Genomic DNA, 12,785 nt, shown 5'->3' on the forward strand with positions numbered 1-12,785 from the left:
CTGTTATTTTTTTGAGTTATTGATAATGGTCATTCTGACTGGAGTTAGGTGGTATCTCAGTGTAGTTTTAATTTGCATCTCCTTGATGATTAGTGATGTTGAACATTTCTTCATGTGTCTGTTGGCCGCTCAGATGTCTTCTGTTGAGAAGTGTCTGTTCATATCTTTTGCCCACTTTGTAATGGGGTTGTTTATTTTTTTCTTTTTGGCACTTTTCAGTTCCTTGTAGATCCTAGATGTTAGACCTTTGTCAGACCTGGAGTTGACAAATACTTTTTCCCAGTCTGTGGGCTGTCTCCCTGCTCTCTTGATGGTTTCTTTGGCTTTGCAGAAACTTGTCAGTTTAATGAGGTCCCACTTGTCTATCTTATCTCTTATTGCCCGTGCATTTCAGGTTTTGTTCTGGTATTAGATGCCAGTTCTAATTTCCATGAGGGTGTGTCCTGCATTTTCTAAGGTTCTTATGGTTTGAAGTTTTACATTTAGGTCTCTGATCCATTTAGAGTTAATTTTTGTGTATGTGGATAGATAGGGGCCTTATTTGAATCTTCTGCATGTGGTCAGCCAGTTTTCCTAGCACCATTTACTGAATAGGATCTCCTCTCCCCAGTGGTAGGTGGTGGGGGCTTTGTCGAAGATGAGTTGCTTGAGAAATTGAGGTTTTGCTTCTGGAATCTCAATTCTATTCCATTGGTCTATATGCCTGTTCCTGTACCAATACCAAGCTGTTTTGATTATTGTAGCTTTATAGTAAAGTTTGAAGTCTGGTAGTGTGATCCCTGCTGCTTTGTTTCTTTTTTTTTTTTGCTGAGAATGGTTCCGGCTATTCTTGGTTGCTTGTGTTTCCATATGAATTCTTGTATTGTTTTTTCTAGTTCTGAGAAGAATGTTGCTGATAATTTGATGGCCATTGCATTAAGTATGTAGATTGCCTTAGGTAAAATGGATGTCTTCACAATGTTGATTCTTCCAATCCATGAGCATGGGATATTTTTCCACTTGTTTGTGTCATCTTTGATTTCTTTGAGCAGAGTTTTGTAGTTTTCATTGTAAAGGTCTTTCACATCTCTGGATAGGAAGATGCCAGGTATTTCATTTTTTTGTGGCTATTGTGAATGGGATTGTGCTTTTTATTTGGGTTTCTGTTTGTTTATTATTGGTGTAAAGAAATGCAATTGTCTTTTGCACATTTATTTTATACTCTGAGACTTTGCCAAAGTCCTTTATCAGTGCAAGGAGGCTTTTGACAGATTCTCTTGGATTTTCAAGGTACACAATCATGTCATCTGCAAAGAGTAATAACTTGACTTCCTCATTTCCTATTTGGATACCCCTGATAACCTTCTCTTTTCTGATTGCTCTAGCCAAGACTTCCAATACTATGTTGAACAGGAGGGGAGAGAATGGGCATCCTTGACTTGTTCCAGTTTTCAGGGGAAATGGTTCTAATTTTTGTCTGTTTAAGAGTATGCTGGCTGTGAGTTTCTTGTAGATGGCTTTTACTATTTTGAGGCATATTCCCTTGTATGCCTAGATGTTCGAGGGTTTTTATCAAGAAGGGGTGCTGGATTTTATCAAAAACTTTTTCTGCATCTAATGACATAATCATGTGGTTTTTGTTCTGACGTCTGTTGATGTATTTAATTACATTTATTGTCTTATGAATGTTGAACCAGCCTTGCGTCCCTGGGATGAAGCCTACTTGGTCATGATGGATGATTTTGAGATGTGTTGTTGAATCCAGTTTGCTAGGATCTTGTTGAGAATGTTGGCATCTATGTTCATCAAAGATATTGGCCTGTAGTTCTCTTTCTTTGTTGGGTCTTTACCTGGCTTGGGTATCAATGTGATGTTAGCTTCATAAAATGATTTGGGGAGGGTTCCATCTTTCTCAATCACCTGTAATACTTTCAGTAGGATTGGTATCAGCTCCTCCTTAAATGTTTTATAGAATTCTGCTGGAAAGCCATCTGGTCCAGGGCTTTTTTTGGTAGGTAGTTTTCTTATTACATAGTCAATTCCCTTGATTGTTATTGGTCTATTTAGGGTCTCAATTTCTTCTTGTTTCAACTTAGGCATGTTGTGTGATGTCAGAAAGTCTTCCATTTCCTTAAGGTTTTCCAGTTTGTTTCCATACAAGCGTACATAGTAGTCTCTAATGATCTTTTGTATTTCTTCGGGATCGGATGTGACTTCATCTTTTGTGTTTCTGATTGTATTTTTTGGGCTTTTTCTCTCTTTTTCTTGGTCATTCTAGCTAAGGGACCATTGATCTTGTTTATTCTTTCAAGAATTAGCTTTTTGTTTCATTGTTTTTTTTTTGTATTATCTTTTTGTTTTCTGTGTCCCAGATTTGGGCTTTTATTTTGGTGATCTGGATTCTTCTGCTGAAGTTAGGTTTTTGGTGGTCTTGCTTTTCCAGCTTCCTAAGTTGACTTGTTAGGCTGTTAATTTGTGATCCTTCCATTTTCTTCTTGTGGGTTTGTAGAGATATGAATTCCCTCTTACTACCACTTTCATGGCATCCTGGAGATTTTGGTAAGATGTCTCTTCATTTTCATTTGTTTCCAGGTATCTTTCAGTCTTTGTTTTGATTTCATTGTTGACCAGGAGTTTTTAGCATCATGCTATTGTTGTCCATGTGTTTGTGGGTTTGGGGGGAACCTTGTTGGTGTTGATGTTTATTTTTATTCCACTGTGGTCTGAGAAGGTGCATGACAAAATTGCGATCTTTGAAATTTGTTTATACTTGATTTATGGCCAAGTATGTGGTCGATCTTAGAGTACGTCCCATGCAGTGATGAGTAGAATGTATATTCTGTGGTCATTGGTGGAGTGTTCTATAGGTATCAATTAAGTCCATTTGGTCAAGAGTCACATTGAGGCTCTGGATCTGATTGCTGATTTTTTGTCCTGATGATCTGTCAAGGGTTGTAAAGTCCCCAGTTATGATGGTGATGGAGTCAATATCTTTCCTGAATTTTCCTAGAAGCTGCGTTATGAAAGCTGGTGCTCCTATGTTGGGTGCATATATATCTAGGATAGATATTTCTTGTTGATGGAGCGAACCTTTTATCGTTATGTAGTGGCCTTCTGTATGTTTTTAACTTTTGATAGCTTAAATGGTATTTTGTCTGAGATTGGATCGTGGCTCCTCCTTTCTTTTGTATTCTATTAGCCTGAAAATTTGTTTCCCATCCTCTTACTTTGAGTCTGTGCATGTGTTTTCTAGTGAGATGGGTCTTTCGGAGGCAATATATTGTTGCCTGGTGATATTTTATCCATTTTGCCATTCTGTCTTTTCAGTGGTGCATTTAGTCCATTCACAATCAGGCTAATTATTGAAATGTAAGAGTTGGTCCCTATCATAAAGTTCTTATAGAGTTGTTGTTGTTGTTCCTTTTTGTTTGTTGTCTTTCTTTTGGTTTTGGGATTGGTTTGTGTGTGTTTTAATCTTTTTCTTGTACTCTTGTGAAGAATGTTGTTGTTCTTTTTTCCTTTTCTTCTGTGTTTATTACTTTCTTTTTTTTTTTTTTTGTTTGAGTTGGAGTCTCACTCCATCGCCCAGACTGGAGTGCAGTGGCCGCTCCTGGCCACCGCAGCCTCGACCTGCTGGGCTCCGGCGATCCTTCTGCCTCAGCCTTCCAAGTAGCCGGAATTACAGGCATGTGCTACCGCGCCCGGCTGATCTTTTCATTTATTGTAGAGATGAGGTCTCACTGCCCAGGCGGGTCTCAAACCCGTGGGCTCAGGCAATCCATTCACCTCTATTACTTTCTTAAGTGTTTCTTGTAGAGGTGGTCTGGTGGCAGCATAAGTTCTTAGGGATTGTATATCTGGGAAAGATTTTAATTCTCCCTCACTGATGAAGCTTAGCTTGGCTGGGTAGGTTATTCTTGGTTGAAATTGTATATCTTGTAGAACTTTGAAGATAGGGCTCCAAACTCTCCTAGCCTGCAAGGTTTCTGTAGATAAATCTGCTGCTCTTCTAATTGGTCTTCCATGGTAGTGATCTGGCGTTTTTCTCTTGCTGCCTAGGGTTTTTTCTTTTATAGCTACCTTTCTTTGGCAAATTACTATGTGTCTGGGAGTTGGTCTTCTCATTTGTTGTCTTGCAGGGATTCTCTGAATCTTTTGTGTTTGAATTTTCATATCACTGATGAGATGAGGGAAGTTTTCTTTAGTAATCTCATGGAATGTTTATTCCAAGGTGGCCACTGTTTCTCTTTCTGTTTCAAGAAGGCCAATTACTCTTAGGTTTTTTTCTGTTGAAGTAATCACTCATCTCTTGAAGGTTTTGTTCGGTCTTCTTAAGCTTCTTTTCTATGTTTTTGACAGTTTGGGTTAGTGCTCTATTTTGGTTTTCAATCTCTGAGACTCTTTCTTCTGCTTGGCTAATTCTGCTTTCCATGCTTATCAGTTTGTTATTTATTTCATTCACAGTATTCTTTATTACTGTTATCTCAGTTATCAACTCTTTCCTAGTTTCTTCTTGTCTCTCCTCAATTCTTTTTAAACTCTTCATTAATGTCTTGATATCTAGATTTGTAGTTTGAGACTAGTTATTCTGGGGGCTCTTCATTGTTTGCATTCCGAAGTCAGTTTTTTCAGTGTCTTCCCTCCCAGGGGTCTGGGAGAGACCCATATTCTTTTGGTTTTTCTTCATTTGTGTAGATTTTCTCTCTCTCCTCCTTTCCCTCCACTTCTTTAATTCTGTTTTTCAGGGCACATGGCAATCTCCTGTTCTTCCTTATGAGGGTTCTCTGACTTCGTTCACTTTTGAGGCTGGGTGTGGGCTGGGGACTGTAATTTTTCTGTTTTGTGGTTTAATTGAGGGGGAAGCTATGATTCAGAATCTATCTGCTGATCCCAGTATCCACCAACAGGTGTTTGGGCACGCTGGAACCTATTTCCCCCTGCCTTACAATCTGTCTGTGCAGCAGGATGTAGGTTTTGTCCCTGGAACAAAAGGAGGTACTGAAAAGGAAAGTAATGGAAGAAGATGGGATCAAGAGGAAGCTAGAAAGAGGGAAGAGTGAGAGGGAAAACAGACGTACATACCAACTAATGGGGGAAAAAGAGACACAAGGCCAGAGAAGAGTGAAAAACAGATACACAAACAAAATTCCCTAAAGCATACTGGTAACCACACAAAGACAGACCAATAAAATCATGCCTTTTGATGCATTTTTCCCCAACCCAAACAGATAGTCTAATTCAAAAAGCAAGCAAAAGTGAGCAAAACAGTCAAAATGATAAAATCAGAAGTCAAAATAAAAAATCAGACTAGCTCTGGAATCTTTCATCAGTGTCTAAATTCTCTTCAGCTCTGATCTCTAGCCTCTCCTCTTTGCTTTCATTGCAGGCAGGCAGATTTACTCGCACCTTGGGTTTATTCCTTTAACTTGCTGCCTGAGAGGTCTGCAATGCTGAGTTGCCTGTCTCTGATTCAGCATATGGGAGGGGCTTTTGTCTCCTGTTTAGCAACGTTACCTTAGAAACCAAGGTGGTGGCTGCTCGTTGGTGGGCGCGGCAAAGCAAATCTCTGCCTGGAAAATGGTTGAGGTGGGTAGCTCCTCTTTCATGGATCCTTTCTCTCCGCTCGTCCGGGTTCGTGGGCGATCCACTATGATGTGCTGTGGTGGCGTGTGAGGCACCGAGGATCAGCTGCACACCTGGGCGCTAAATCTGGTGTGCCACCAGCAGCCTTGGGTGGAGGAGGGGGCTGGGAGTACCCTCTTCTGGAGCTGAGAGCGGCTAATCAGCACCTCCTTAAGATACATTGTTCCCTTACACAACCATGGGTTCGCATGCTGTGTGCCTCAGCCAGAGTGGGACTGGAGCTGCAAAGGGCAGGTGGTGAGCAATAACAGTGGCTTTGGGCCCCTCACAGGGTGCTTCAGCCAGAAATGGAGCTGCTGTCTCTGAGGAGCGGGCCCCTAGAGCCTCTCTGGGTGATGGCGGCTTGAAATAGGGCTGAGCGGGGGCCCAGAACCCAGGGTGGGGAGCTAGAACTCTGGGGGGTGAGTACTGGGAGCCCAATCAGGGTGGGAGATGGTGGCAGCTGAGTGCTGGGTGGATCATTGTAGCCAGCAAGGGAACCCAGATCTCCACAAGGTGGTATCCAAGGGCCTCCACAGGCAACACCTTTGCTCTGGGTGAGTTGATGTAGCCGGGGAGGGAGCTGAGATTTCCACATGGCCGGGGCCAGGGCAGCCTATAGTGGAGTAGCTGCAGCCAGGGGCCGCAATAGCTAGCCTTGCGTGGGGCCAAGGGTCCTCGGGCCTCAGACCAGTGCAGCTGGCTGTGGGCAGGGGTTGGGGTAAGGAAAGTAAGAATCTCTTTGGGAACTCATGTTCGGAGAATCTCACAGTTCCACCTATGCCATCGCCATCTTACCAGAACTCTCGGAATGCTTTAATTTGACAGCTCTGAACCTATGAAATTAAACATGTACTGTAAATAGTGCATGCTTTAATAACTTAAAGTTTTGTAGCAACTTAATTGGCCCTTGCTCCCAGCCTACTATTCTGTAGATCTGTACGTCTAAGTCTAACGCTTCTGTTTCATTTATATATGTATTTATATATGCATGTATTTTAAAGATGTAGGGTAAAATTCAGGGTTAGGTATACATATGGTCTCCTGTTGTTGTTGTTGGTTTTTTCCACAAATAGATACTGCTGTAAAGGTCAGGTAGCTTAGTTTACAAGACTGATGCTGTCAAACTGAATATGTTGTGTCTAGGCTGAATTACGGTCTTTTTTTAAAATTATTATTATTTTTTTATTGAGTTGGAGTCTCACTCTGTCGCCCAGACTGGAGTGCAGTGGCCGCTCCCGGCCACCGCAGCCTCGACCTGCTGGGCTCCGGCGATCCTTCTGCCTCAGCCTTCCAAGTAGCCGGAATTATAGGCATGTACTACCATGCCCGGCTGATTTTTTGATTTATTGTAGAGATGAGGTCTCGCTGCCCAGGCGGGTCTCGAACCCGTGGCTCAGGCAATCCATTCACCTCAGCCTCCCAAAGGCGCGGGATTACAGGCTGAGCCACCGAGCCCGGCTGAATTACAGTCTTTTAGACCCTGGAATATTCCAAGGGAAGCTGCAAAATTTATGACATACAAAAGTAGGTAAAGTTTCCCTCACTAAAGTGTTGCTATGATTTTTTTTCCGTTGTCCTGTATGAATCTCCTATGACAGAATGAGACGAGATACATTGCTCACAACTGTGCCAAAGTAGTCTTAGGGTTATGATTTGAACTCAAGACCCCACTTAAGATATTTCACTGAAATAAGTGCGATTTATATTAAGAAACACTGTCTACTTAAGTTTTATTAGTATAGCTTTTAAGAGAGGGTAATTAGAAAGGGGTTCCAAATGAATTTGAGATGAGAGCTAGGGCAATACAATTTTGTCCATTTTCATTTGGAAAATTTGTCCATGATTCTATATACCTGAGATATTTGAGATATCAAAATATGTGTTCATCTATGTTCATCTGTAGATATTAGACAAAAGCTGATTTGTAACATGTGAATGAAATAACTATTATAATTGTTGCTATTAATATGTTGATTTAAACATGAAACTACAAATATGCATATAGAGTTCTAGGGTTTAACTGCTCTTAAAAGTAAACTCCCTTGCTGTTATGATGTATAATTGTTTCAGTTTAGTTGAAGGCAAGAGATACTTAGACCAAAACTGAAGGCTTTATGATTATTTTCTGTTTCTTAAGCTTAGAGATATTATACATCATGTGTTTTACTGAAAGTGAATGATTTTTTTTATGTACAGTGATTTGTAGCTATAGAAACTGGACATTATTTCACAAAATATGGGTTGGGAAAGTTTTCAAACTCTTCATTGGATTACAAGATTATTCTAAAAAGATATAAGTCTTTAGGACATGACCTTTGCTAGACAATTTTCTCATCAGAGATTAGTGATTCCTGTAAAATCCTTTTTGAACCTTGGTAACACAGATTGTTACTACCAAGACAGAGCACAAGAACTTCCTGATTTATAAATACAGGGCCATATGAAAGGCCCTTGGGCAAGGGGCTCCCTGATATGTTGCTCCAAAAATATGCCTGGCTTTTTTACCCCCCCTCTTCCCACTTATGTCGCCTTGGGAATTGGAGGCCTAATCGCATTGTAGTAGTGTTTGTTTTGTATCTTTCTCGGTGTCCCTCATAAAGGTAGTGGTGCCAGGAACAATCTATTTTTCAAGTGTCTCTTACTTGCCCTACCATATGACTTTATTGCAAAATGTTGGAGCTGATAGGAACTTTTGCTCTGCTACTGGTCCCGCCTCCCTTTTGCTTAATAGTATAGGATACATTTTCATGTCAACACTATTCTTGTATTTGATGCATATTATAGTACACTTCAGTTTCCTAATATATTTAGTGCTGAAGGATATGTCATGAGATATAGATGTTTTTTATCTAGGAACTTACCATATTATAAGGAGAATAAAACACATTATCTCAGTAGTTGGTGAGAGCCATATGAACGGTGGGATGTGGAGACAGGAAGGATTAATCATCTGGATTAAAATAGTCTAGGAACTGAGTCACTAGGAACTTCTCCCCACCCCCTACACACACACACACACACACACACACACACACACACACACACACACACACACAGTCATTCCAAGGGAAAAATGCATTCAGAATTCAAAACACAAAGTTTAACTATGAATCCTTGGTTAATAGTATACTCAGTTACAGGATTTTCATATAGACTGAATCAAATAAAATAAAAGTTTCTGGCATAGAAGTTAGGCATGATGGCACATGCCTATAGTCCCAGCTACTTGGGAGGCTGAGGTGGGAGGATGGCACAAGCCCAGGTATTCCAGACCAGCCTGGGCAACATATTGAGACCCTGTCTCTCAAAACAAAACAAAACAAAAAACAAAAAACAAAGGAAAAGTTTATGGCATGGATATATCTTGTTTTAAGAAAATATACCAGCAAGAAGAAATCTGAATTTAGGAAGCAGACAAAGTGAGCAATGATTGCTTTTACAGAGTCAATACAGGGCGGTCGTTATTAGACTTTCTTCTTTTAAAATGTTTAATTTGTTAAAAATAAACAGTACTTGGCCAGGCTCGGTGGCTCAGCCTGTAATCCCAGCACTTTGGGAGGCTGAGGTGAGTGGGTTGCCTGAGCCCTCAGGTTTGAGACCAGCCTGAGCAACTTGACGAGACCTCTTCTCTACAGTAAGTCAAAAAAAGTAGCTGGGCATGGTGGCACATGCCTGTAGTTCCAGATACTTGGAAGGCTGAGGCAGAAGGATCGCTGGAGCCCAGCAGGTCGACGCTAGGGTGGCGGTAAGTGTGCCACTGCATTCCAGCCTGGGTGATAGAGTGAGACTCCAACTCAAATAAATAAATAAATAAACAGAACTTTTAAAGTCAATTTTTTAGTAAATAAAACGTTTCTGATTTTTTTAGAAGACTTTCTTTTATTTTAATGCTAATTATAGCCATTGCCATACTATTGATCTGAAATGTTTAGTATGTTGAAAAAGTAATTCTGTAATACTCTAATTCTCACTTGTTTCACTTATTACTTGAAAATATGTTTATTGATTGAGCACTATTGTTCAAAGTTGAAACAAGTATGATACTAAGTTGTACTTCCCTGGGACAGTGTTAAAATGAGAACATTTAAAGTATTTTAAATGCATTAGAAGCAGCTTCTGTTTTCTCACTCCTCTAATTTCCTTTAATCCTGTAAATTCCCTTTCTTTCACAAAGTTTTGTTAAAAGTGGCTTTAGGACCATTTACCTCAAGGCCACTGGGAAAGCTTGCTAAAAAATATAGATTCTGGAGCTTCAGTAGACCTACTAAATCAGAATCCTTTGAATGTAGGCCTGAGAATCTGCAATAATAAGCTGCCTACAGGATTTTGTATTTTAAAGTTGGAGAGCCGCTAAGCTTGTGCACAGTTTGCAGAATAGCAGTCATGCAAATCATATCCGACCCTCAGATTTGTTTTGTTTGACTTTCCATGTTGGCAGTGTAGTTTTTAAAATTTGATTTATTTGCCAGCTCCTACTAATTGGTAGTTTGCACATATAAATCCAAATTTCTGCCTTCTCTTGAAACATCAGAGTAATTTTGCGCTACTGGGCCCATGTTCCCACAATACTGGCAGCAATCCACTGTACCTGAATATCTGTCTCATTTGAATGGGCCATGTACTCTAGGATTTGTGACAGTCCAACCCTCCTACCTTTTACCTGGGGTCAAGTGTTAGTTGACATTTATTTTCCTAAGGCTGACCCACAGCATTCAATTATTTCATCCACTTAGAATCCATATACATTTGAGTTTTTTTCTTTTTTTTAGTTGGAGTCTCACTCCATTGCCCAGGCTGTAGTGCAGTGGCACACTCACGGCCACCGCAGCCTCAACTTGCTGGGCTTAGGCGATCCTTCTCCTCAGCCTTCCAAGTAGCTGGAACTACAGATGAATGCCACTACACCCGGCTATACATTTGAGTTTTTTACTCTGGATTCAGAGGTTACAAAAAGTGCCGAGAAAACAATTGGGAAGAGGTGAGATTGGAGGCTAGGAGACCAGAGAAGTCATTATAATGTTTAGAGATAAGAAATGAACCATTGAACCATGGCAGTGGTGCCAAGGAATGGAGACGAGGAGGAGGATTAGGTTTAGAAGCTACTAACCTTGGTGACTGAATTGGCCTGGGATCTGGATGGAAGAAAGAAGACTAGGCATGGTGAATAGGGAGAGATGGAAGTAGGTGGGAAGATGAATTTGTTTTGAACGTAGTCACTTTAGGTGATTGTGGAATATCATTGCTAGGTACTGAGTAATAGTTTGTTGTGGAGCAGAGATTTTCTACTTTGTTGGAGCATATGAAAATCTGGATGTATGTGCAGATTGAAAAAGCATATTCAAGAGCCTACCATCTTTTTTAATGTGAGATGCAAAAAAGTAGAGATTTGCATGCATGCCAAAAATATGTACAAATATTATGTATTAATAAAAAAAGTAGAAATTAACAAAATTGCGGATAGAATGAATAGACAGAAGATGACATATCCTCAACCTTAATCTTTTTTTTTTTAACTAAAAATATTTTTTATTTTAAAATTGTGCGGTACACTTAAGGGTTAGGTATTCAAATATGCATTGTTCAGGCACCCTTGTTGATAAGGGGTGTTCCCCTGTCCCAGACAGATATTGACTACTGTTAATCCCAACCACTCCCTGCCCCCCATAGTTTCCCACCACTGTCAATCCTTTTGTTATAGTATTACGATAGATGTTCAAGGTCCACTTACGAGTGAGAACATGTGATACTCAGATCTTTGTTTCTGTGAGAGATCACTCAGTATTATAGACTCTAGTTCCATCCAGGTTGCTGCGAAATATACGATTTTGTTCTTTTTTATGGCCGTGTAGTATTCCATTGTGTATATATACCACATTAGTTTTTTTTGGGGTGGGGGTGGGAGTCTCACTCTGTTGCCCAGACTGGAGTGCGGTGGCCGGAAGCCTTGACCTGCTGGGCTCCGGCAATCCTTCCGCTTCAGCCTTCCAAACAGCTGGAACTACAGGTGCCTGCTACTACGCCTGGCTAATTTTTTGATTTATTGTAGAGATGAGGTCTCGCCAAGTTGCCCAGGTGGGTCTCAAACCCGCAGGCTCAGGCAATCCACTCACCTCAGCCTCCCAAGGCGCGGGATTACAGGCTGAGCCACCAAGCCCGGTTTGTACCACATTTTTTTAATCCAGTCCTACTTTGATGGACAGTATGGTTGGTTCCAGGTACTTGCTATTGTGAACAATGCTGCGATAAACATGTGTGCAGGTATCTTTTTTATAGAGTGATTTGAGTTCTTCAGGTTATATTCCCAGTAGGGGGATTGCGGGGTCTTATGGGAAGTTGATATTTAGAGCTTTTAGGAATCACCACACTGCTTTCCACAGAGGTTGCACTAGTTTACACTCCCACCAGCTGTGTAGAAGTGTTCCCTGTCATCACATCCTCTCCAGCAACTGTTATTTTTTGAGTTATTGATAATGGTCATTCTGACTGGAGTTAGGTGATATCTCAGTATAGTTTTAATTTGCATCTCCTTGATGATTAGTGAGGTTGAACATTTCTTCATGTGTCTGTTGGCCGCTCAGATGTCTTCTGTTGAGAAGTGTCTGTTCATATCTTTTGCCCACTTTGTAATGGGGTTGTTTTTTTCTTTTCAGCACTTTTGAGTTCCTTGTAGATCCAAGATGTTAGGCCTTTGTCAGACATGGAGTTGGCAAATACTTTTTCCCGGTCTGTGGGCAGTCTCCCTGCTCTCTTGATGGTTACTTTGGCTTTGCAGAAGCTTGTCAGTTTAATGAGGTCCTAGTTGTCTATCTTATCTTTTATGGCCTGTGAGTTTCTGGTTTTGCTCAGGAATTGGATGCCAGTTCCAATGTCCATAAGGGTGTGTCCTGTATTTTCTAAGGTTCTTATGGTTTGAAGTTTTACATTTAGGTCTCTGATCCATTTAGAGTTAATTTTTGTGTATGGGGATTGATAGGGGTCTTGTCTGAATCTTCTGCATGTGGTCAGCCAGTTTTCCCAGCACCATTTACTGAATAGGATCTCCTTTCCCCAGTGGTAGGTGGTGGAGGCTTTGTTGAAGACGAGTTGCTTGAGAAATTGAGGTTTTGCTTCTGGAATCTCAATTCTATTCCATTGGTCTATATGCCTGTTCCTGTACCAATACCAAGCTGTTTTGATTATTG

General features: G+C 40.7%; 1 protein-coding gene across 1 annotated transcript in view; it reads left to right on the forward strand.

Annotated features, from left to right (window-relative positions):
• Positions 1-12,785, forward strand: part of LOC103266055 (protein diaphanous homolog 2-like) — a 222,480-nt gene that overhangs the window by 19,363 nt on the left and 190,332 nt on the right. The gene's annotated exons all lie outside the window — the stretch shown is intronic.

The sequence above is a fragment of the Carlito syrichta genome, unplaced genomic scaffold, assembly GCF_000164805.1.
Source record: "Carlito syrichta isolate Samal-C Ts95f unplaced genomic scaffold, Tarsius_syrichta-2.0.1 Scaffold306999, whole genome shotgun sequence".
NCBI lineage: Eukaryota > Metazoa > Chordata > Mammalia > Primates > Tarsiidae > Carlito > Carlito syrichta.